The sequence below is a fragment of the Saimiri boliviensis genome, chromosome 16 (genome assembly GCF_048565385.1).
Source record: "Saimiri boliviensis isolate mSaiBol1 chromosome 16, mSaiBol1.pri, whole genome shotgun sequence".
Lineage (NCBI taxonomy): Eukaryota > Metazoa > Chordata > Mammalia > Primates > Cebidae > Saimiri > Saimiri boliviensis.
This window is the reverse complement of record NC_133464.1, coordinates 6,125,721-6,151,836: the sequence shown is the minus strand read 5'-3', so window position 1 is coordinate 6,151,836 and position 26,116 is coordinate 6,125,721. Positions and strand designations below refer to the sequence as shown.

Here is a 26,116-nt window from a genome sequence, read left to right as displayed (position 1 = left end):
GGCTATGATGTTAATGGAAACAGCAAGATTAAAAGTAGCATCTACATTATAATCCTGATTTTTTTTTAAAAGACAAAACTCTGTACCTGTCTATCATATCTATCTATCTAGCTAGCTAGCTATCAATCATCTATGTCTTCACTCTACAGTGATTACTCCTGGGCACGGGTGATCATCATTCTAGACTTTATACTTTTGTCAAATTTTCCATAAGGGCATGTAATAGTTTTATAATTAGATATATTTTTAATGCAGAATACAAAAAAAAACAATATTAGTTTAGGGCATATGATGATCCTTTGGTTCTCCTAATGAATATTTTTAAAATTCCTTTTGCAGCTGGTCATAAAAAGAAGTACGTTGTACTCAGAATTGACAAAAATGTAATGTTGTGCAAAAATAATAATGAATTTACCAAGAATCGTTACATTTGAAGCACATAAACACATAAACAAAGCACATAAACCAGCTGGCCAACATGGTGAAACCCCCTATCTCTACTAAAAATACAGAAGTTAGTTGGGTGTGGTGGCGGACGCCTGCAATCCCAGCTACTCAGGAGGCTGAAGCAGGAGAATTGCTTGAACTCGGGAAGTGGAGGTTGCAGTGAACTCTCACGCCATTGTACTCCAGCCTGGGTAACAAGAGTGAAAGTCCACCTCAAAAAAAAAAAAAAAAAAAAAAAAAAAAAAAAAAAAAAAAAAACAGACTCTACAAATTTACTACGTTTTAAGTTATAAAAAGAGCTGAAATGGATTTGAAATTAATGTTTTAACAGTATGCAAATGAGGCACATAAGTGGACTTTTTAAAACTGCAATACATCTGAAAATCTATAAACACATTTTTATTTCATTAAGCCAAACTTGTGTTTAGAAAGTTTGTCGCCGTGATACTAGTTTTCCAATTTAATGTCAGCGTATGCGGACACTGCATTTCCAGTGTTATCCCACTTTGACTCTAAGGAAGCTTGGGCTGAGCCACAAGAAAGCAGGTCGTAGGCTCAAAGACCAAGAAACTATCTCAGAAGTGTCTTTCTCATCAAGTACACTACTAATTCTATTTGCTCCATTACTAACACTTCGAAACCTCTCATGATGCACAATTTTAAAATCTTTACAAATATAATGCTGCACATGGATTATTTTAATATCATACAGATGACGTTTAGCATAATTACAATCGATAATCGATTTTTCCTCAGGCCATGCCACTTTTCAAGAGAAATAAAAACAAAATGTCAAAGTATCAAAGTGTCACTTAGCAATACTCACAAAGTCTACTTCTCCACCACGAACAGATCTTTATAAAATACAGATTTGTACAAATCTATAGAATTTCCATCTTGGTATCTGAGTCTAGGAAGATCTGCTTTCCTGTGGCTCAAACCAAACTTCCTCAGAGCCAAAATGGGACTTTGCAAGTGCAGCGACCACATACTCTGACATTAAACTGCCAAACTACTATCACAGTGACAATCTTTCTAAACACAAGTTTCACTTAAAGAAATAAAAATGTGTTTATAGGTTTCCAGGTGTATGTTAGTTAAAAGTTCATACAAGAAATGAAACATCTGTGTAACAATCACAGTAACTAAAGGCTTTGGTGATACCACTTCACATTTTATAATGTGCTATAAAACTACACTTTAAAAGCTTATTTCTTTTTAATTATTTTGCATGTTTTGTTTGTTTGCTTAGACACAGGGTCTCGCTCTGTTGCCCAGGCTGGAGCGCAGTGGCAAAATCATAGCTCAGAGCAGCCATGTATTCCTGGCCTCAAGGAATCCTCTGCCTTGGCCTCCCAAAGCACTAGGATTACAGGCGTGAGTCACTGAGCCTGGCCTCTTTTTAATTCTGTAGCTCCAATATCCTTAATTTGTAAATAATATTTATGGTCGTCAATGAGACATGAAAATACAACCACAAATAAAATCTTTCTTCTATTTAGTAAGATCAAAACTTTCATGGTTTGGGTAATAACTTACATAGTTTGAAATTAATAAGAGACAGCTGAAGGAACACAGAAAAAAATAAGAAAAGTTTATCCGGTGCCCTTTTAACTCAAAGAAATCCAGTTTATTTTAACAGGGTAGCAGGGCTGTTGATTTTTCATACGTTCCATATTATACCATAATGACATTGGCAGAAATACTTATCTGTGAATACCTTATATGTTAATAAGCACTCTCTACAATGACAATGAAAAATTCACACTGTCAACACTAGAACTGATTATGATGCAATACTTGTCCTAACATATAAGCTATAACATATAAGGCTATGCATTTAGGGTTAGTCAATGCCATCTTAACGTATTTATCAAATAAAATGTTCAACCCATCCAATACCATGCAAAATGCTATTCTGAACATTTTACTTAATCTATTTTTATAATTTTCCCAAATGACACCAGTTGATGCCAAGTACAGATGAAGTATCTCCTGTTTCTGTTAAGAAACAATGCTGCTTCCATTAAGAAATAGGTGACTGGATACCATCATTCTCAGCAAATTGACGCAAGAACAGAAAATCAAATACCATATGTTCTTCTCACTCATAGACAGGTGCTGAACAGTGAGAACACATGGACACAGGGAGGGGAGCATCACACACTGGGGTCTATTGTGGGGGACTAGGGGAGGGACAGCAGGGGGTAGGGAGTTGGGGAAGGATAACATGGGGAGAAATGCCAGATATAGGTAATGGGGATGGAGGCAGCAAACCACATTGCCATGTATGTACCTATGTAACAATACTGAATGTTCTGCACATGTACCCCAGAACCTAAAGTGCTATAATATATAATAAGTAAATAAATAAAATAAAATGGTAATACATTCATTGTAAAAAAGAAAAAGAAAAAAAAGAATAAAATAAAATAAATAGGTGGCTGGGTGCAGTGGCTCATGCCTGTAATCCCAGCACTTTGGGCAGCCAAGGTGGGCTGGCTGATCACCGAGGTCAGGTGTTTGAGACCAGCCTGACCAACATGGAGGAATACCGTCTCTACTAAAAACACAAAATTAGCTGGGTGTGGTGGTGCATGCCTATAATCCCATCTACTCAGGAGGCTGAGGCAGGAGAATTGCTTGAACCTGGGAGGCGGAGGTTGCAATGAGCCAAGATAGCACCATTGCACTCCAGCCTGGGCAATAAGAGCAAAACTTCACCTCAAAAGAAAAAAAAATAGGTTTATATCAAATTTTTAATATTAGTATTTCTTTTTAAATCTCATCTTCAAACTTTCTGTCATTAACATGTCATAAGTTTGAGTCAGACCTAGTTATTCTAAATCAATTTCTACTCTGATTTTGGGTTATAAAGTCTCTTCCACCCACATAACCTATTATAAATTCTGGTATCCAGACACAAATAAACCCACTTCAACTTAGCTACTTTCTTTAGTCTCTAAATTGACAATGAATCATTAAAAGTTTTTTTTTTTATTTCAGTCTTTGAAAGTTGCTTGAAATTGTCTGAAGAAAAAAAAATGAGCATGAATATTTCACTAACTCATCTTATTTACTCTTACTTTGGTTGAGACAAAGCATCTTCAGGGCAGTATGTCCATAAACCTATTCACTCTTATTTCACAGCAAGGTAAAATGTCAACCATTCCAAACAAGAGACCGAATTTCACTGTTTTAAAATACGTTGAGGAAAAAAGAGTTAAATGTCTTATTTACGTAAATTATTCCCACAGCCAATTTATATTTAATCTACAGCCAATTCATACTTAACCTAGATTCACTGTACTGCAACTCACACCTCATTTCCTGTCATATGCCCTTGGAAATGAAGAACAGGAACAGCTGCCTGGCACTTTTAAATTCAACATAAAGGCCCCTAGTTACATCTCTAACTTGACTTTTCTTTTCCAATCTAATCCAGAGTTGTATTCCTGCAGGCTTGTCACTTGTCCCTCCTGAATAATTGTTGAGTCCTTTTATCCCAGTACTGTTACAACTGCTCACCTTCTGAACTGAAAAGAGAGACACAAGGTCTGATAACATTAATGATGATAGGGAAAGTCTGTTGTTCTCTAACAGGCATGCATTTTTTTTTAATTGAAAGAGTTATAATGCTTAACACTATGCCAAAATATTATCATAAAAAAAAAAACAACCTCTTGTTTACTCACCAAAAAGAAAAGAAAAGCCTATTAAAACCTGATATGCAATGTCACTTTCTACAAGTATTCTTACAATCCACATGATTGGGTTAACAAAAAAACCTACTATCCCTATTTCCTACCTATAGTGCATTAGGAATAATGGCAACTCTATTACAGGATCATTGTAAGAATTTCAGATACTGTAAAGCAAACTTCTACCACATAGGAAACACTGAATAATTATTTTTATCTGTGCTCTTTGAGTTACAGTGTGAATGTTTGTACAAAGTAGTCATGTCTAAATCTATGTTTAAATTGCACAAAATAATCAGTTTATGTTAATAAAAGGCAAACATTTTTCTGAACAGTTCTTCTAACACTGGAGAGACATGAAAATCTTTTGATTTACTGATTACCTTATTGATTGAGAGTATAATACTGAGGACAAAAAGACAAAATAGGAGGCAACCAGCATGCACATTAATTTCATAAGATGTTTATTTGCATACACAAGTAATTGTAAAACAGAATACACATTACGTAAAATGGTTAAAATTTAGCTAAGATGACGTTAGACACGTGCATTTGGAATTTCTATTCAGAATGCAAGCATAACTACAAACCATGCCTGTGATTCTGGATAAAATAAAATATAGCCAAGCAAAATTTAGGTCAATCTAATTTTCTCATTCTCAGGCAACAACAACCAAAAACAAACAAACAAAAAACATCGGTATACATCTTGCAAAACAAAAGAAGGAGAAGGCCACTGATCCGGAAAGAGAAAACCTTTACAAAGGTTCATCATTCACATGTAATTTACGGACTTAGGTGTTTCTTTTTTTTTTTTTTTTTTACACCTTAATACAGAGAATGGAAAGGGTCACTACAAAATCGGTCCATCCCTCTCTAGTTTAAGGTTGTCCTTCCTCCTAGAACATCACAGTCCTACCATTTTAACAAGTTAGGTCCAAATTGCTGGAAGAAAAGTCCTTTACACTTTTCGGTAAAAAGCCACTCTCCTCAAATCAGCTCCAAATTCAGAAGGTAGAAGCCTTTGTTCTTCCAGGATCTCCAGATATTCCTTTTAACTTAGCACAATACTGTATACAGTAATTATCACGGTTATCATTCTTAATAATGCTATAGTTTATATCACTTTGAAATTTTACAATTTGTAAACAAAAGTTATCACAAGTTAGCTAAGAATGAAAGTTTAACTTATATTCCCACCATTTCACTAACTATAATGTCCCTCGAACATAAAAGAAATTCTTCTCTAGTTTCATCTCCGTAGCACTGTGTTATGTCAACAGCAGTGAGGAATAATCCCCAAACACCATTCTCTTGCCTTGTCAAACATACATTTTTTCTCATTCTCTGTTTGAACATGGGGAAAAGTCACCTGTCACAGCAGATTGAATACTGCTAGGTTTAAGGGATATCAATGTTGGTATTGATGAGTGTCTTACTGTAGTCTTAAGCCACTAATTTTTAAGAAATCAAATATTGAGGGTTAAGGCATTTTTTTTAGTGTTGCAACAGGGTTAATGCTAATATAAGGTAATCTTTGTGTGTGGTGATGTATGTATTAATAATCCTTCTTAAGTATATTTCCCTCTTCAAATTTAAAGCCATAATTACAAGCTTTTATTTTACGTGTTTTATGTAGTTTGGGTCTTCTAACTTTTTGAGCCCTGTAATAAATTCACAATAGTTTTTGTTCACATCAAATAACATCCAATTTGTCAAGATTCATCTTTTGTTTTTTTGAGATTGCTCAGCTACATTTATTAAGTTGAAATTTGGAGGCCTTGATAGAATACTTCATGTAATGCTTTAGGAGAATCTTTTTGCCTTCATTATTTTCTAAGCATTTCTATTTACTCTTATTCCATGTGAACAAATGATTTAGATGTATTTAATCTCAGTTTTCACTGGTCAAGATTTAATTACATTTTGTGATATCAACTCCATCTGAAATTTCTGTGAAATCTATACTTCTTCCAGCAGTTATTAATGAGTCTGAATGCACTACCTTCGCTGTTTTATTGATCCTCAGTGTCCTTTCTCTTCTCTGAAAGCCAGTGTTACTTCTCCGTGCTGTTACTGCAGTCCTTCCTCCTCCACCAATCACAAAATACCTCCCTGTTGTCTTCCCGACAGTCCCCATCCCAACTTATTCTCCATGATGTTATCAGAGTATTTTTCTAAAATACCATTCTGAATTACCAGTTAGACTTACTTGAATAAAAAACATAAATGACATCACTCTAATTCTAGAATGAAGAAAAACTCCTTAATACGGAATAGTAACCTCTGACACATTCAAACTCTTCTATCATCTTATTTTACCATATTTTGCATGCACCCAATATATCTGTTATACTCATACCCTCATTCTCCACAAAACACCAGACTTCCTCAGCCATTCTCACAAATGCATGCCCTTCACAACCTGAAATGTTCTCCAGCTGTTCATGAACCTCATGTTTGCTTCAAAGATCACCGTCACCAAAAAGCTTTCTGAGCCCGGAAGAGATGGTGCTTCCTTCCACTAGATCTCCTTGCTTCCTTGACTTTCACAGGTCAGCAGGCCATTTTGGTTTTTTAATTTTTACATTTCTACTCCTCATCGCCTCCCATTTTTCAACCTAATCTGCATAAGCATTTACTTAGTAAATAATTGACAAATACTTATTAAGTATGTATGATACATGAGTCAGTGTTCTGGGCACTGGGGCTTTATCAATGGACAAAATGCATCTTCATGGACCTTCTAGTCTGGTTGATTAATGAGTGAAACTCACAAGCTAAAATATTGTTGATTTCCAGATTTTATATTCAAAGATAAATTTCACTTAATTTCTTTTCAAATATCTAATTTCAGGGAAGATAAAAACAATAAAACTAAAAAATGATGTTGTATTAATCCAAAGAGACAATTTTATATGTGAATGATAAATGTCCACCATACTTCTTGTTATTTTTCTATTCTTGACCTAAGAATACTTTCAGTGAAACTAATGAAATGCATTTTTAATATAAATGGCCCAAGATAGCTTTTCTTCTCTATATTTAAAAAATTTGAAAGCAATTTGCACCAATTTAGATAGCATATCCCATTTTCCTCAACTTGAGATCGGCAGATTGTATTTAGGTATATTGCTATACTATAAAAAAAACAATATTTTTGGCCACAGAGACAAGGTGATGTGTAATAAAGGATTCATAATTTTCCCCATGATTTAGGCCTTCTGGTTTCATTCTTTGGAATGTGGGACACTATGGCATCTGTCCACTCAATAACAATGAGTAGAAATTATCAATGGTTGATTGCAGCCAATTTTAGTTTTGTGTATTTTTTTTGTCCTTTGCATGCAAAATTCTTTTTCAGAGGGCACAATTAGTAAAATGCATATAAAACATATGTTGCCAGTTTAGTAAGCTAAATTCTTCTCTCTAGAGGTAAATATATCTTCCATTCAGAATTGAGACACTATTTTTAAAAGTAATAACAAAACTTCTCCACTATATTAACAGAATTTTCTAAAACCAGTATTGCAAAATGTTATATTACAATATTATTTTGAGGTAGTACAATTATATTCAATCTCTTCTTTCCTTCCCTTTTCATCTTATTTATAGTCTTTCTTCAATTCTTTTGTGTTCCTCATCTTTTTTCTGAATTTTGAAATATACTTAACAAGCAGAGGACCCAAGTGATAGTACAATTTAATTTATTAGGGAAAAACCCCAGGGAATTCAGATTGAAAATTCCATCAGTTTCTAATGTATTTACAGTTTTGTCTTAAGCATTTCTAAATAGAGTTTGTCACTGTGAGATAAGACAATACTTTATTTGCAAGCTAAGTCTTTCCGGCTAAGTGCTAGTTTGAATACGGTCTGTAGTTCATGAAATTCCAGCAACATGAAGAAACAAACTGCCCCCAAATATTGTATAACAAAACACAAGTTCTTCAAAATACAAATAATAGTAAACACATAAATCATGGCCTTTGAGCACCTATGTATGTCAGGAATATTATGTCTTCTCTTTAATAAATACCTAATAATTAGTCTCATTTTAGAGAAACCAAGCCTTAGAGAGCCCTATGTAACACAAGTTCCATGACCTGAAAATTGCAGACTTAGTAGTCCACCTTGGTTTGCTCATCCCCCAAAGCCTATGTCCTTAAACACTGTAGATCCACCGTCTTCTACTTAGTACCTAATCCACACACAGTAGATCAAGGGAAGCCTTGCAAAAATGACTGCGGCATCAGACATTTGCTGTAGTGATTTTAACACCCCCTGCAGGGATGTGAAAGCATGAATTACAAAATCATAAAGTATTATGTTGGTTTAGCCACAGACCCCTCTCATTTTGCCCTATTTACAGCTTCTTTCATGGCACTGGCTCAGCGGATCCCTTGTAGGTACTGATATGAATGTGACATACCTGTAAGAGGTGATATGTGGGGAAGTGCTCACTGAGCTCAATGCCACGTACATGGTATACACTCAGTAAACACCAGTTTTCTTCTTGAATCTTTTTTTTCCTCGTATATTTGAGCATGGGAACGATGAAGTCAGCTTTTCTACATCCATTCCCCTAAACACCACCATCATTGCTTAGAAGCTAGAAGTTTGTACTCACAATTCACATTCACAAATAACTCTGACATTATAAAAGGATTGTTTTGCTTACAATAAATCTTAGGGTAGGAGATCTATGGACTGATTATTAGGTGCCTTAAGAATAGAAACTGCAGATGTTAAACTGTGTAAAGCCAAAGAGCAATCAAAAGAATACTGATAATGTGAAAAGTGCATTATGATGAGGCCAGTGGATAAAAGCAAAATAGCAGCAATGGGAGGTCAAATGGTTTTCAGATTCCCTTTACTTCGTAGAGGGAGGCAAACATAACAGGAATAACAATGAAAAAAATCAGGTAAAAAATCTGTAGAATTTCACTTACAGATTTTGTGGCTAATTACAGTAGAAAAATAGCAATGAATGAGAAAGCAAAATAGAAGAAAGATGGAAAAAAGAAAAACTATTGAAAGAGGAAGAAAAGTACGAAGAAAGAAAGAAAAAGAAGAAAGGGGAGAGAGGGAGGTGCTAACAATTATACTGAAGAACCAAACTATGTCTAATTCTTCTTTTGTAATCTCTGCACTTCAGAAGCATACAGTTGATATTTGTTGGCAGATGGAAATATAGAACTAAAAAGGAGAAAAAAGAGAAAGATACAAAGAAAAGCTAAGATCAGTGTGGTCTACAGTTTTCTCTCAGGTGACATTTACAATTGCACTTTGCCTGGCTTCTATGAATATGAAAATTAAAGACTGAGCAAAGCAGATTGTTCAAGATACTTTACTTCCAAATTTGACACTGTGGAGAAAACCAACTTGAATTATTTTATTGTATTTTTACTATGATCATATCATTTTTTCAGAAGCTCTGTCATTATTTACACTCATGGAATTAAATAAAATGTGTTTAAATATAGTAAACTACGCTAATTTTAAATAGAAATAAAAATGAGTCCTTAAACAACAAATTTAATAAACTTTAATGTGTACTGTTATAGTTATAGTTTACAATGGTATAAACCAGGCATTTGCATCTGAACCAGGCATTTGCATCTGAATTAATTTAACTCTCATAATAACAAATGTAGCTTACTGTATTTAATATAATACATGATACATATTATATAATGTATATATATATTATTATGTATATTATATAATGTATACATTATATTGTATAATGTATCATATATTATATATTAATGTAGAATTATAAGCCAGGTATTTGCATCTGAATTAATAAACTCTCATAACAAGTATACTTTATTGTATTTAATATAATACATACATTAAAAAATCTAACACATAAGATGTATTTTATAATTATATAATACATCTGAAACAATACAACATATTATATTTTATTTGTAATAAAATATATTATATAATTATATAATACATACAAGATATTATGATTATATATGATATGTGATATAGTTTATAACATAATTTATTATATTTAAATATAGGACAAGTAATTTCTAAGTTGCTAATGAAATAACATCCAACTCTTCCTCTTAATATTAGTTGTTTTAAGTAGAGTATGATGTCTCTTACTCAACTAATAAGCTGTAGATAATTGAGACAAAGCCTTTTGTCAGGTAACATCCAGAACTTAAATTTTAACAATGAACTATCTTATACTAATTCAATTTCTTCAATCACATTTCAAAGAAATTAGTTTGTATAATCTATCTCACTGTAAGTCCTACACAATCTGTCAGTTAAACTATTTAAACGTCCTTAAATAACACTTGCTTTCATTTGTTTTCCTTAGTTCAACAGATTTTTCTACACATCAATACAAAACATGAAGGTACACCACATAGCATACCATTAAGATGTTTCTTAGGGAAGCATTGAGAACTATAAGAGTGCCATTTGCTGTCACAGACATTCTAAATGATTGGACATAATTATATCATTAAAACACTGTCTCATAGCTAATTTTCCTTCTGAGGTACCCATGCATAGAAAGTATAGCAATAAGACATCTTCCAGATATTTCAGAATAGATTAACTGGTGTACTAGGATGATGTCAATTTGTTTGAAATATTTATAAGAAAGATTTTGAATAGTTGAGCAAGTACTAAAGGAGGCTGGCATAATCGTAATACAGTCAGAGGTGATGCTTGGGTAGTGTTCTTTTATATGAGAAATTTCAAAGAAATTCAGTAAAAGGCAATAATAATAAGACAGATGGTTTTGGTAGAGCCTTGGCAGCTGTCAATGAAAATATACATCAGTGCATCCACTCCTTACAAGGTTTTCCTAGAAACTTATTGCAGAAAATTAAAATCCTGTTGGGGCCAACTAAATATGTGCCCTATATTGCTGACAATATTCAGTTGGATATGAGCAGATTTTAATTTCATATCCTAATTAACATTGATAGAGAGCAATTTCAGAAATGTTTCACAAGGATGAACTAAGTCTACTCAGTCGCTCTCTAAAATTGGCCATGAACATTTGCATAAACAGCCTTCTGAGTCTTCTGAGTCGCCTTCTTTCTTCCCCTTTCCTCTTCACACAGCCAGCACTGCACCGGTTGAATGAAATGATTCCGAATTACGCTCTGCCTTTCACACATTTCACGGTCTAAATTATATGACTGTCTGTGTATCAGCAGTTTAAGGAACCATCTCTTTTGCCTATGATTTTAGGCAAGAATATTTTAGAAATTTTGTAGAAAGAAAGAAACATGTGAAACCTCTTCTATGCAAACACCTCAATATAACAGTGTCTTTGGTATAAAAATCCTATTAACAAAAAGTTGCTAAACGTCTCTTCTCTGATAGATAAAGAGAAGACATTTGTATCAAAGTTAAATGTAAACCATTAGTTGTTTATGTAATAATTTTTGTAATTGCTTTATTTCAATTTGTAACACTTTCCCTATATTTTCCAATGATTATTCACTTGACATATCATAAGTTAGTTTGCTGTGTAGACACCCCTAGGAAAATATTTCATTACCACAAATAGAAATGACAAAATTAGTCTTCCCCAAACATGACTTTGGGATATTTTTATTTTCCATTTACAGCCTTTATTCATATATATTTCAGATTGTTAAAAAATATCACTAACAATACCAAAATCATATTATTTATAAACTATATCCTTCTAAACATTGTGCATGCAGATTTTCTTCTTATAATTTGTGATGTTATAAATCTTAGAAAAATTAAAGTATTTTATGCTTTTTTTTTTCTGTAACCCTTTTTATATTGTCATTTTTCTATCAATCATTTAAAATTTACTGAAGCACAAAACTGCTATAGACATACAGTTTCCAGAATGGAAAAGATACGCACAGAACAAGTTCCTTGATGACAAGAGCCATGTTTTTTTTAGAAACCAGTTGCAATACCCAGCATGAGGGTAAGCAGAGAGTATATATAAAATAAATGTTAAGGTGTGGAAGGATGGCTGAATGAATAAATAAAAATTGCTGAATGTGCTAGACAGAATAAAAAGAAAAAGGTATTTTTATACAATTCCCATTACTAAATTTTATTAGTTTGAATGTTTGCCTTTAAGACTGAGAATGATCATTTACTTAACAGGACTAAAGAAAAAAATCTCAGTGGAAAGTTGGGTTCACATGAACGGTTATTCAATGACCAGTAAATTCATTCATGCTAGATGGTCAAGCTTTGAGCACCCTTTGGGTAGAAATGGAAAAATCTCTTGCACACAACTGCCTGAAAAATCTCAACTTCGGTATCATTCATTTGTGTATTCAATTATTCAAAAATACTTCCTAAGCACTGTATAAATTCTTGCATTGTGCTAATAGGGAATGACCGTGGCAGACATGAAAGAAATGGTCCTTGCCCTCTCTGGATGAAAGTAGCTGAACTGTGCTTATTATTTGAAAGAAGAAAACAAATGGCCTAGAAAACCAGAGGAGACTGGATCCAATAGGTAAGTAATATTGATATGAATTCTAGGGAAAATTACAAAAATTTCATGACATTACATTTCTATATGATACACAACTCGGTCAATTTTTCTGTTAGGATTCTAGTTGGCGTCTGGAAAACAGCAGTGAAAGCCAACTGGCAACCTGCTCAAAAGCAGTAACTTTATAAGGTCAAATTACTATTTTGTAGCCTAACATTGATGAAGAACCTTTAAAAAAAAAAGTGGCATCATAATATTCAGGGTGAAAAATCATTAAGAAATATTTGACGAAAACTTTTCATCTTCAAAACACCACATTTTTATTATTTTGCTTTTCTTCTTTTGTACATAATTTTATAATGTTTTCCAGCGCAGAGAGATACCTTGCCTAGGCAAATGCTGAACTCTTTGAACTAAAAGTTCCCTTTGAAAAGTTGCCTCAAAAGTATGAGGGGTTGCTTCGTTTGTGGTTTTGATTTGTAAAACTAAGTACAAATAAAATGAATCCCTAAACAACAAATTTAATAAACGTTAATGAGCAACATTATAAACCAGGCACTTGCATCTGAATTAATTAATTTAACTCTAACAACATACAATGGTTTCAAAGGGGGCAGTGCCTTGCCTAAGAACACACAGGTAAAATGATAGTACCCGATTTAAATACTGGCCCCTAGAGTCAGTCCACGAACCATGGAGCTGCTTCTATTTTTTGGGCCCAATCCCAATCTCAGCGAATTGCCTAAAACAGAAAACGTAGTTCCATTGACTTCTCCTTCCCTATACCCAGCATAACAGTCAACTTCCACAACCGGCCACCCCACCACTCCAGTGTCACAACTGTGCCCTCTTCTCCACTTTCCTGGAATGATCTTTCCTAAACAGAAACATAAGTGTCCTTTCTAAAATACCACCTACAACTGGGCTCTTCTCTGCCTGTCCACCTTGACCCAGCGAGTGCCCTTCCTGAAAGGCTCGGTTTGCTGTTTACAAGACCTTGTTCACTCTCATCTTCTGTCTGGTATGCTCTTTAGTCATCCATTTAAAAACATCTTTAGCATTAGTTACACTCCAGCGTTTCCCTGGTGCTGGGGAGACAGAGGGAAAAAGATGGACACAGTCCGGTTCTCATTCCTTCCCACTTCCCTTCCCTTGAGGCTGGTGCTCAGAGGTCACTTTTTTCCTCCGAGAACCTTTCTCAGGTCTCTGCCACTATAAAGGTGTGTCCTGTCCTCCCCAAACCCTGACTTTAGCTCCCTGTAGTGGAAAGTCCTGCCCTAGTCCCCAAGCTCTCTGAAGACAGGGAGAGCATCCCTCCATCCTGTGGCACTCACCGCCGTGCCAAGACCCGACATGCAGTGGGTGGTCTTAGCAGGTACGTGCACTGGATGTGTTTGTTCTTTTTCTCCATGGGAGAATATCGGTGCACTGTTACACTCTTCTCAGAAGGAGGGCACTCGGAATGTCTGGACATCGCGGGCCATTCTGAAAGATAGTATGTGCATATTAAAATCTTTAGAATTCGGGCCGGGCGCGGTGGCTCACGCCTGTAATCACAGCACTTTGGGAGGCCGAGGTGGGTGGATCACAAGGTCAAGAGATCGAGACCATCCTGGTCAACATGGTGAAACCCCGTCTCTACTAGAAAAAAAAAAAAAAAAAAAAAAAAAATACAAAAAAATTAGCTGGGCGTGGTGGCGCATGCCTGTAATCCCAGCTACTCAGGAGGATGAGGCAAGAGAATTGCTTGAACCCAGGAGGCGGAGGTTGCGGTGAGCCGAGATCGCGCCATTGCACTCCAGCCTGGGTAACAAGAGTGAAACTCCGTCTCAGAAAAAAAAAAAAAAAGATATTCTGAAAAAAAAAAAAAATCTTTAGAATTCAATCTGCACTGGAAGATTATGGTGTAATGAACAATGCCAGACTAACTCAGATTTGCTCATTTGTCTATAAAAGTATGTATATGTATACATCTATGCAGGATTTTTTGCTTTGAACAAGAAACAAATAAAAAACAAAATACTTACTTGTTAATGTAAACAGATAAATTGTGCCTTATATATTTAATCATAATTATTTTGCTTCAAAATACATTTTCCGGGACTTAAGAAATTGAAGACAATAACATGTATCATAATTTACATACCAGAAGTATAGCATAATTTAAGGCACTGAATATACATCACTGACTTGGGGGGTGACCTAGAAACCTGACAGAAACTAATCACCCTCAAGTGAAGCACCTAAAAATATGTTTACAGAAGTGTAATCCTCCTTGGTTTATGTTTTTATGAGTCTAATTACATAACATTGAAAATCACATTAAGTACCTTATACTGTTTTAAATTCCATAGGTCACTTCATCATTTTTTAAAGATTTCTGAGAGCTTACTCTTACAGATAACATGTAGTCTCCTTAAATTTGCAGATATATCATCAATAATTGCCCCTCAAGTGAGCCAAAAACCTATCAATGCTATCAGTGCTTATTATTTAAAACATGTTTTTCTACACATTATGTCATTTCCATGCTTACAGCAGAAGCATAGATGATATTTTAGGATGTCAAAGATAATTTTACTCCTTAATAATTGTAAAGTAAACACATGCATTCTCCACTCTCTCGGGAGCTCTTTCATCCTTACAGCAGGATGGAAATAGAGGGACTGTACTATAAAAAACAGCAGAGTTTATCTGCCTTCTTCTGACCTTTGCTTGATTTCTATTAGAAAAAAAAAAGCATGGCTTCAAAACATCTAACAAACTTGAGTAATTAATATTAAATTGAGAAATGGGATGCTTTATTTAGTTCTATGTGCAGTGAACCTGAATTAATGATCACAAGGGCAAACGATATAGAAATAAAGCATTTTCTACAATCTTGGAAGTCTTGAATAAACCATTTGCAAGTGTCTTCTTAACGAACTGGTAACAACTCTAACTATTGTTCGTCCTGGCCTTCACCTGTGGCTTCTTCCGCCCAGATCTCTAAACAGTACAGGCTGCTAATCATAAAATCATGGAAAAAATACCGTGCACCAAATTAAAAGGTCAATCTAAACACCTATAAGTTAAATAAAAAGTGAAAACATTGTTGCCTTAGATATATTCTTACTGTTATTCATAGTTTTAAATAAGATTTTATAGAGTTATATAGAAAGAAACAAAGGAAGATTCAGAAACCTCATCCCTTTTGTAACAGTTTCAGATTGCAAGCATTTTGAACTAAGCATATAAACCTCAAAGTGACCTAGAGAGAAAAAGTAATGGCTGGGAAGGCATTGACCTAGATTCCAATACTAAAGACTCTGCTGTGCTCCTGGGTTCTGTTACTGATGGTTTTAAAATACTCTTTGGCTTCAGGTAATTTAATGTAGTCACTGATGCTGTGGCTTAAATATTGACCTTTTCAATTGTGAGAAAGATGAAATACTTGCAGTATTTGTAAGAACATTAAAAGACTGAAATGTTAAAAGAGTCTAGATCAAATTACAGAAATTACATTAGAAAAGAACCATAGAAAATAAACGAACATTCAGACACATCCATTAAAAAAAAAGCTGACTACATATTTTGTCCATTTCTTAATATTTCACGTAAGTTAGAAATAATAAGAAAGTATGAGTTTTGAACACCATTGGATTGTTAATTTATCTTTAAATGTGGTGTCAAAATGTGACATCTGGTCAGAAAAGCAAAAAATATCTATAAATGAGGTTGATCAAATACACCAAGTTGATAAGAAAAGTTGAAATGCACTTTGAGAATAATTCTTATAAAAGTCACTCCATAATCCCTGACCTACCATTATGATAGTTTCCGATAGAACTGATATCTCTGCATTTGATTTACCAAATGTTTTTCCAACCAACCACAAGAAACTGAAAACAAAGACTTTTTAATATCTCTTTTTTTATACCCCAAGAGTTTCAATGCAATAAATCAATAACATGTACTTAAAAACTCCTGACTCATGGGCACCATTCTTTATTGCTTTTCTTTCTAAATCATTCTTTTAAATTAAATTGGATTTGCTAGTAGACACTCTATAATTCTTCTTCAAACTTAAAATAATTTTTGGCTGGTTCATCTTATTTTCTATTTTGGTGAATTCTGATGTGTTTGAAACTCTAAATATGATCCCAGTAGACACTTATTGAAATACCAAATACTGACAAGTACTTCTAAACAAACATAATAGTAGATTCACATTGTTATTAATATCTTCATGACTTATCTTTAAATTCAGCTATAAAATACTCAGTATATAAATATGATTATATTGATATGAGAATTTGTTCATTCAACTTCATACAGCATTTTGTATTGTTGCAAAATATTTTCAATACCTAAGATATAATATGCACAACTAAATGAAAACTATCACCATGCATAAAAATATACTGTCGTGCATTTTTGTATAATATTACTACACCTGAATGATTCTGCAAGAACTGATAAAAATCAAAGGAGTAAAAACAAAAAGGTTAACACTTAAACTATTCACAAATGTCTAAAATGACACACCCATATATGAAAAATGTTCAATACTGATGAGCATTAGTTTTCACCAAAAGGAAAAATCACTGAGCCAGTAGACAGCTGCCAGCCAAGAAGCACTTGTGAGTTTTACACTATTCTTTCCACACTGTATTACCTAACTATTGTGATAAAATGGAAAATGCACCAATGATAAATGAACTCAGAATATTTCCATGTGATTCTTTCTACAAATGATAATTTATGCCAGAAGGAAATGTTATCTGGTGAGTTCTAGGTCTCTCTCATTAACAGGCTGTCTGATTTAGGCAAATTACATTTTTCTCTTCAGGCCTCATTTAGTTTATTTATCAAAGGGGACCATAATGATTGTCTCATTAGCAGGGGTTTCGTAGAACCCAAATGCTTTTGCAGTCTAGATTTATACTCCACAGGGAACAGCTCCCACAGACTCCCATATAAATGATTGTACCAAACAATGTTTACAATGAAATCTTTATGATATTTATTGAAATTGCCAAGCCTAAGTAACAGACAGAGAGGAAGACTATAAAAGAAAAGTATAATTATTTGGGAACAGGCACTGAAATGGGAATATAAGTGGGTGTATTCCAGGAGGTAAAGGAAGACAAGAATCTTTAATGGAAAAATCAGAAGGGTTATATAAGTTGTTTTGAGACAATTATACTTGGCTATGGGCATTGATAACAAGGGTGGCATCAGTCCAAGGTTGGACAGGCAGTTGCCAGCCTGATGCACTCACGGAAGTGTATATATTTTTGTGGGTTATGGGTTTTACAGAGTCTTTTGTGGTATCCTTGTTGTCAGGCGTACATGAATGAGAATCCTCCCTTCATAACCTTTTTCAGCTCCATCTGTCAGGCTGGAAACACAGTGACTCCATTCTAATTCTGACAACTTTTATAAGATTCTTCCATATGAAAGGATTATCTACCTATCTTTTTCCCCTAGAAAATATAAATTTCACTTAGTTTTTTTGTACATTTTCCCCAAGATTTGTCCTACTTTTGGCTCGTTAAAACCTGTCTTTCCTTCTCCTGAATTCCTGCACAACAGGGTAATCTTAACTTCAATAGCTCCTCTTGCTACGAACATCAACCGTGAGCAAAGGCTTTTACAGAAACACAGGTAACTCAAGAAAAAAAAAATGTATAGCTGAAAAAGGGAGAGATCTTTCTTATCTGTATTTTCATGTTTGCACAACTTTTAGCTGCGATCAAATTTTCACTATATAGGGAAAAAAAGGCTCCTTAGATTAGTGGAACAACATGGAAACTATGCAGTAAAAGAAAAGACAATTTGGAAGTTTACTTCAAGATACCTCTCAACATGTATCTTCCTGCCTCAGATCGTAACTGGAAAGGAGGTCAAGAAACCTTACAATACACATCGAAATTGAAATGCTTTTGACTAGATGGTCCTATCCGGGACTCACTATCACTCCTGGAAATAAGTTACTAATAGACCTGTGAATATGTAAACCTGCTTATATGAACTTCAAGAATAGGGCTAAGAAACCTTGCTTTTCTAAAATCATAAACTATACAAAGTTTGCAATGAAAACATACGACTAAAGAAGAAACCACCCACTCTAGGAATCAGAGCCACCTGAGTCACTTTGACACGGGGAAGCAGATTCAATTTTAAAATAAGGTGCAGGGCTTCGGATACAGAGTTTTGGGATTCAGCGTTTCACATTTCTCTGCAGCATCTAGTTTGCAAGGAAACAGAACCTCAATGTTATGCTCCCTTCTCATACTGTGGTTAACCAGGCCATGACCTAAATATGTTTTTAGCTAGACGTGGACAAGGCTGCTTAAACCACTGTCTTCTCAAGTCGCACCATCCCTCCTCCTTGCACAATCATTGCTTTCTTTCCAAAGATGTCCCTCCTAGTGCCTCCCAACTGTTGAACAATTACTGAGATAAGCAGTTACTGAAAAGACTCTGTCTCGTGACAATATCCAATTTGAAGGCATGTGCCACTTCACTTACACTGTATGTACCATAATTCAGCAAAATTTCAAACTCCAGAAAAATCCTTTTCTCCTCCTTCTGAGACACCCACTGTTCACATGGGGTGGGCTTCCTTTTCTGTAGAGAAAATTTAAAATGGAAACGTTGCTCTTGGTAGTTTTTGGCTGGTGGCCTTTATCACCTTGGAGAAGCGTGAAATGTGGCCTCAATTATTGGAAGGCTTATTTTTGCTATCATTAACTGTCTCGTATGAGATCTGAATATCACACCCACTTTATATTCTCATCATGTCTTTCCCAGATAGAACTCTCATATAGTCCGCCCATACATGTCTCTAGAAAAACAGAATCCATACTCACAGAAAAGTCCTCCAGATTTCTCAATTACATCTCATCTCTTTCTTTTATCCTCGTTTATCAACATTATTCTGTCTCAAGGGAGAAACAGTTCTACTCCTTTTAAGGCAAATTGCTTCATCGTAGTGTTAGTCTTATCATGTCTCTCATTTCTTTTCTCTCTCTTTCTTTCTTCCTCTCTCCTAATTTACCACCTTTCCCCCTTGACTTATGCAAATACTAGGACTGCATCATACTACTATTTTCATCTAACTTTTTTCACTCAAATTTTTCTTAGAAAGGAATTTACATTTTCTACACCCACTTCCTTACCAATCCTCTTTCCTGAATGTGATCAAATTGGTCTCCTTCTCCACCTCTGTAGAAATTTTTTCTCCAACGCCAACAACCTCTTCCCAATGGCAAACCCATGCTCTACACACTACTCAATATCTCTTCAAATTTGACACTTTTAAACAGTCATGGAATTGCTCTTTTCCTGCTTATTTATAATGATTCACTACTGCTTCTCCTTCTCTGTCACTAGCAATTCATCTCAGAGTCTCTTCATCCCTCATTCAATGAACAGCCATCCTGAAGTTTATCTCGCCCACATTTGGGCACCATTCCTTTTTTCTTCTTGCTCTCTGTTCATTCCCATAACCACCTGTCATCACCTCCATACAGATAAGACCGAAGTCTATATATTCCGTTGATCTCCTTCATTAATTTGATATCCATGTTTCCAATAGCTTCTTTTATATTTACATGCGAATGTCCTAAAAACATCTTAAACAGTACTATTTTTCAAAAAATCTTCTTTCATTGTTGTCTTGGTTATTGGCATGATCATTCTTTTTATAACCCAAGCTAAGCCATCATGCTTCTCTAAGATTGCTTTCGCCCTCACATTTATTTAATTCCATCAGTCATCAACTCCTGTCAATACAAAGTTCAAAGTCTGTCCATCCTGTTCCCCCTTTTGCATGCAAAAAAAGTCATTCTGTGAACTATATCTTCAAAGCCTCTCCATAGAGATGTTGCTTTAGCATATTGATCAATTTCCCCAACAATCTCCTGACTCTGCATTCTATCCTCATCTCTATAACTAGATTAACTTTTGTGTAATTCTCCATTTGTATGTGCAAACATATATTATTCATAAATTATGTATATGCAGTCTAATATATAAATAACGTGCAATTATACCCTGTGATGTATGGTGATGCACTACAACTTTATTCAGAAATATTTATCTATAGAGTCCAAAATCCTCCTTAGGAAACTCAAGAGCTTCTGTTAAGAGGCGGTCTTAAGCTTTGCGTTATTCTTTAAGCAGCATCCATCTCCCTACAGAACACTATCTAAGCTGCAGGCACACTGGATAATTAATTGCTATTGAAACATAGTGTACAATTTCATACTTGTTATTATTTGTGCTGTTTCCTCAGGGGAGATGTTATTTCTCTTTTGTCCACTTAAGAAATTCTACCAAACCATCAAACCCCAAATTAAATGCCACTGTCTATAAATGCCCCTGATTCCTGAAACAAGTAACTGTTTCTTTGACTCTGATTTTGTGCCTTTTAATCTCTGTTACATTTCTGTATCTTCTGTTGATTGTCATTTTATGTGTGTGTGGCATATATATACTCTTAATTAAATGATGAGCTCACAGAGGACAGGAAATGAGTATTATTAAACTTTATAGCCCCCTAAAGTATGTGCTTGACTTTGGCAAAATTTTAATTTTAAATGCTTTTGTGCTTTTATATATTTATACCTGTTTTAGTTCATTTTCCACTGCTATAGCAGGATTCTACAGCCTGGGTAATTTATAGAGAGAACTTTATTTGGTTCATGGCTCTGGAAGCTGGTAAGTCCAAGAACATGGCCCTGGCATCTGGTAAGGGCCTCATCTCACAGCGGAAGGGTGATAACTAACCTACTCCCATGATAATGACGTTAACCCCTTTATGAGGGCAGAGCCCCCATGGCCTAACAAGTTTCTGAAGGCCTCATTATCTCCTGTTACAATGGAAATTAAGTTTCAACACCTTAACTCTGGGGGACACATTCAAACCATAGAAACACTTTTTTTTTTTTTTATGAACCTGGAAACCATCATTTTCAGCAAACTGACACAAGAGCAAAAAATCAAACACCGCATGTTTTCACTCATAGGCGGGTGTTGAACAATGAGAACACACAGACACAGGGAAGGGAGCACTACACACTGGGGTCCATTGGGGGTGAATGGGGGAGGGACAGGGGCGTGGGGAGGTGGGAAGAGATAGCATGGGGAGAAATGACAGATACAGGTGAGGGGAAGGAAGGCAGCAAACCACACTGCCATGTGTGTACCTATGCAACAATATTGCATGTTCTTCACATGTACCCCAAAACCTAAAATGAAATTTAAAAAAAAAAAACTTTTAATTGTCTTTGTTGATGTGTATGGAAATTCATCCTAACAGTTAACATTTTTCCTCATTCAGTTTTTTCATAAGACATAAGAAATAATAGAATCTAGGAAATAGAAAATATTTTAATGGTGCTTAAGTTTTCAGTTTTTATAACTTAAACATAATTATGAATAGTATCATTTTAAAATTGATCAAATCTAAGTAAAGTTTCATGAAAAAACAAACTTCATCTATTTTAGCTAGATATTTGCAAAATGAATGAAAAGTCTAAAGGCAGCATAAATGCTGTAACATCCAAATATTACTTTTGTTTTCATTAAGAAACTATAATTACAAAGTAAATTTTGCCATTATAAACACTGTTGGACTTAAATGAATTAAATATTTTTATTATGATATTTGTTAACTATCAAAATAGTATGACTATAATATTCTAAAACAGTTTGATCACTTAGATTAGTGAAAAAGACCACTTGTAAGAGGTTCCTTTGGTTAACGTGCAAAGGACATACAATATTGACATATTTCATCTTATGTCAACTTAGCAATGTAATTTTTAGTCGTGTCAATTAAAAAAATTCTAAATTAGATATAAAGTTTGTATCATAATATATTAAAACTTCTCTGTATTGATGTATATTTTTAATCCATAAATATATACAGAACTTTACAAAAATTAGTTTCATATTTAGCATGTAAAACTCCCCATGGTTGCGTAGTTAATATTTATTTTTCTTCTCATCAATAGAGTATTTTCAAATGGTGTAACTTCCTGAAATTTTCTAAATAATGCTATAATTTGTATCTATGTTATTATGAGAGGGGTTTTTGTGGTGGTTGTTTTTGGTCTGGCTCTGTCACTGAAGTTGGAGTGCAGTGGTCTAATCTCAGCTCACTGCAACTTTCGCCTCCCTAAAGGCATGCGTCAACATGCCTGGCAATTTTTTCTATTTTTTTTAGAGACAGGGTTTTGCCATGTTGCCCAGGCCAGTCTTGAGCTCTTGGATTCAAGAGATCCACCTGCCTCAGCCTCCCAAAGTGATGGAATTACAGGCATGAGCACCACACCTGGACACCATGCTATCGTGACATGTTTTTTAAAGCTTATTCTCTTTGGTCTTATTGCAAGAAGGCTAACAAATTTCTTATTAGATATTCATTATGAAATGGGCTTGATACATTTTTCATAAATTGTGAGTTACTGAGCTTTGAATAAATACATTTATTTATATGTGTCATTTGCCATAGCAAATAATCACAGTGAACAATGAAACCAAAGCTATAATTAAGTTGATGGAAAATGACTATTATATTCTGCAATAGCATTATAGATCTTGAAGGTGACTAGTTTCAAAATACAAGCTTAAAACATAACACATGAAACATATGAACCAGCCTGAGGAAGCCAAAGTATTTAATTCCTCCTGTAACATGAATTACATGTAAAGCTCAAAAGTAAATTTTGGAAAGCTCAAACTTGTTTTAATGTTTGTATATTTGTGTGTTTTCCCATGTTCTCATAAGGTTGGCTATATATTTGGTACAATTGATTACAAATTGTCACTATATTACATATGGACTAGGTGTTATATATTAAATGTAGGGTAGATACTTAACTAAATTCAACTGGCTGTTAATAATAAAAACTTTCTACAGAAAATTCTAGCAAAGTGCATAAAAAAGACCAGCAAAAAAAAAAATCTATTCTAACTTTGGGATGGGGCTTGTGGGTTCAAACAACAAGAAGAAAGTATTAAATCAATATAAGTCCATTAGACCTTCCATATATATGAATAAGTTAGACACAGGGTGGACATTGGAAAATTGGAGATGCAGGTGTTCCTCTGTTGCTGAGACTCAAGACCATGAGTTAAATTAAGACACCCAATTTAATTGCTGTTGCTATTGTTATTGTTGCTATCCTTGTCTAACTATCTTAGTTGGATTTTAGATGTAAAGATATAATTGATGAAGGTATCCAAAATACGTAGGTTTTTGAGCTTACGGCATGAAAAGGTAAGAGGGGAAGTACAAAGAAGGAAACGAGAGGCATATTATCTTATACTGTGCAAGCTGGGAAAAAGAAACATGGAAGGGAAACTCACAAAACAGACCAAGGATTCCTATTTCAGGGAAATACCTTGTGGCTGGACCAGAGTTGTACTTAGGGAACAGGAATGGATTTTCTGATGTTTATATTAATAGCCACTAGAAGACAACACTTTCTGAGAGAATTCACCTTGCCATGGTATTGCCAACACTCAGGTGAGGAGAGGTATTTTTGGATCAAGCCCCTATCCAGCATCCTCAATCTCTCTCCACCACAAGCAAAACCAGTCACGCAAGGAAGCTGTAGGCCAGGCGTCCCCAAACTTTTTACACAGGGGGCCAGTTCACTGTCCCTCAGACCATTGGAGGGCCGCCACATACTGTGCTCCTCTCACTGACCACCAATGAAAGAGGTGCCCCTTCCTGAAGTGTGGAGGAGGGCCGGATAAATGGCCTCAGGGGGCCGCATGTGGCCCGCGGGCCGGGCCGTAGTTTGGGGACGCCTGTGTAGGCCCTTCCTTTTACTGGCCATCTAGGTCCTGAAAGAGAAGTATTAATATGCATTTTAGATTTTCTAAATTTTTAATCCACTGTCTACGGGCAACACTTCAGATAGAAAAATACAAATAGTTTAAAAGTAAAAGGATGGAGAGAGGTATATTATGCAAACAGAAACCACAAGAAAGCTGGAGTTGTTATACTGATAGCAGAAAAAACACACATTCGAACAACAGAAGTTACTAAAGATAAAAGAGATATTTACAATGATAAAGGGTCATTTGATCAGGAGACTATAACAAGCGGAAAAACATGCCTGCCTAACAGAGGCTCCAAATATGTGAATCAAAAACTGAAAGAATTGAAAAATGGAAAAGATAATTCAGAAACAATAATTTGACACAGCAATACCTTATTTTTAATAATTGACAGAACAACTGAGCAGAAGATTAACAGGGTAACAGGAGACCTGAATAAACCTATAAACCAACTAGATTTACCAGACATCTAACAAATGCTTCACCCAACACAGCAGAATGAAAATTCTTCTCAAGTGCACGTGGAAATTCTCCAGGATACACCATGTCTTATGCCATATAACAGGATCCAGTAAATGTAAAATGTTTCAAATCATACAAGTAGGTGCTCTGATCACACACCAAACTTAACTCAAAATGGATCACAGACCTAAAAGATAAAAGCTAACAATTTAAAGCTCTTAGAAGAAAACATAGATGTAAATGTTTTGCAACCTTGGATGAAAAAATGGTTTCTCAGATATGACACCAAAAGTCCAAGTAATAAAAGAAAAAAAAGATACATTTGACTTCATCAAAATTAAAAACTTTTGTGCTTCAAAGGGCACTATCAATAAAGCTAAAACACAATCCAAAGAATGGAAGAAAATGTTTGTGAATCATGTAATTGACTTTTAAAAATCTTTCATCTAGGATCCAAAAAGAAATCTTATAATTCAGTAATACAAGGTAAATAATCCCACAATAATTAAATTATCTGAATTATTTTTTTTCAAAGAAGATATATAAATGGCCAATAAACTCATGAAAAGCAATTCAACATCATCAGCAATCACTGAGATAAAAATCAAAACTTAAATGAGATATCACTTCACACCAATTAAGATGGCTATAACCAAAAAGACAGATAATAACAAGTATCACAGAGAATGTGGAGAGATGGGAACCCTCACACATTGCTAGCAGAAGTGTAAAATGGTGCAGCTACTTTAGAATACAGATTTGCAGTTCCTAAAATAGTCAAACATAGAGTTTCCTTTTGACTCAGCAATTCCACTCCTAGGTATACACCTAAGAGAAATTAAAACATATGTTCACAGGGCTGGGAGTGATGACTCACACCTGTAATCCCAGGAGTTTGGGAGGCCAAGACGAGTGGATCACCTGAGGTCGGAAGTTTGAGACCAGCCTGACCAACATGGAGAAACCCCATCTCTACTAAAAATACTCAATTAGCTAGGCGTGGCATGGCACATGCCTGTAATCCCAGCTACTCCAGAGGTAAAGGCAGGAGAATTGCTTGAACCTGAGAGGCAAAGGTTGCCGTGAGCCGAGATCATGCCATTGAGCCCCAGCCTGGGCAACAAGAGCAAAACAACTCCATCTCAAAAAAAAAAAAAAAAAAAAAAAAAAAAAAAAAAATATATAT

At 34.8% G+C, this 26,116-nt stretch overlaps 1 protein-coding gene across 2 annotated transcripts in view; it reads right to left on the bottom strand.

Annotated features, from left to right (window-relative positions):
- NALF1 (NALCN channel auxiliary factor 1) overlaps positions 1 to 26,116 on the bottom strand; it is a 668,969-nt gene that overhangs the window by 588,398 nt on the left and 54,455 nt on the right. The gene's annotated exons all lie outside the window — the stretch shown is intronic.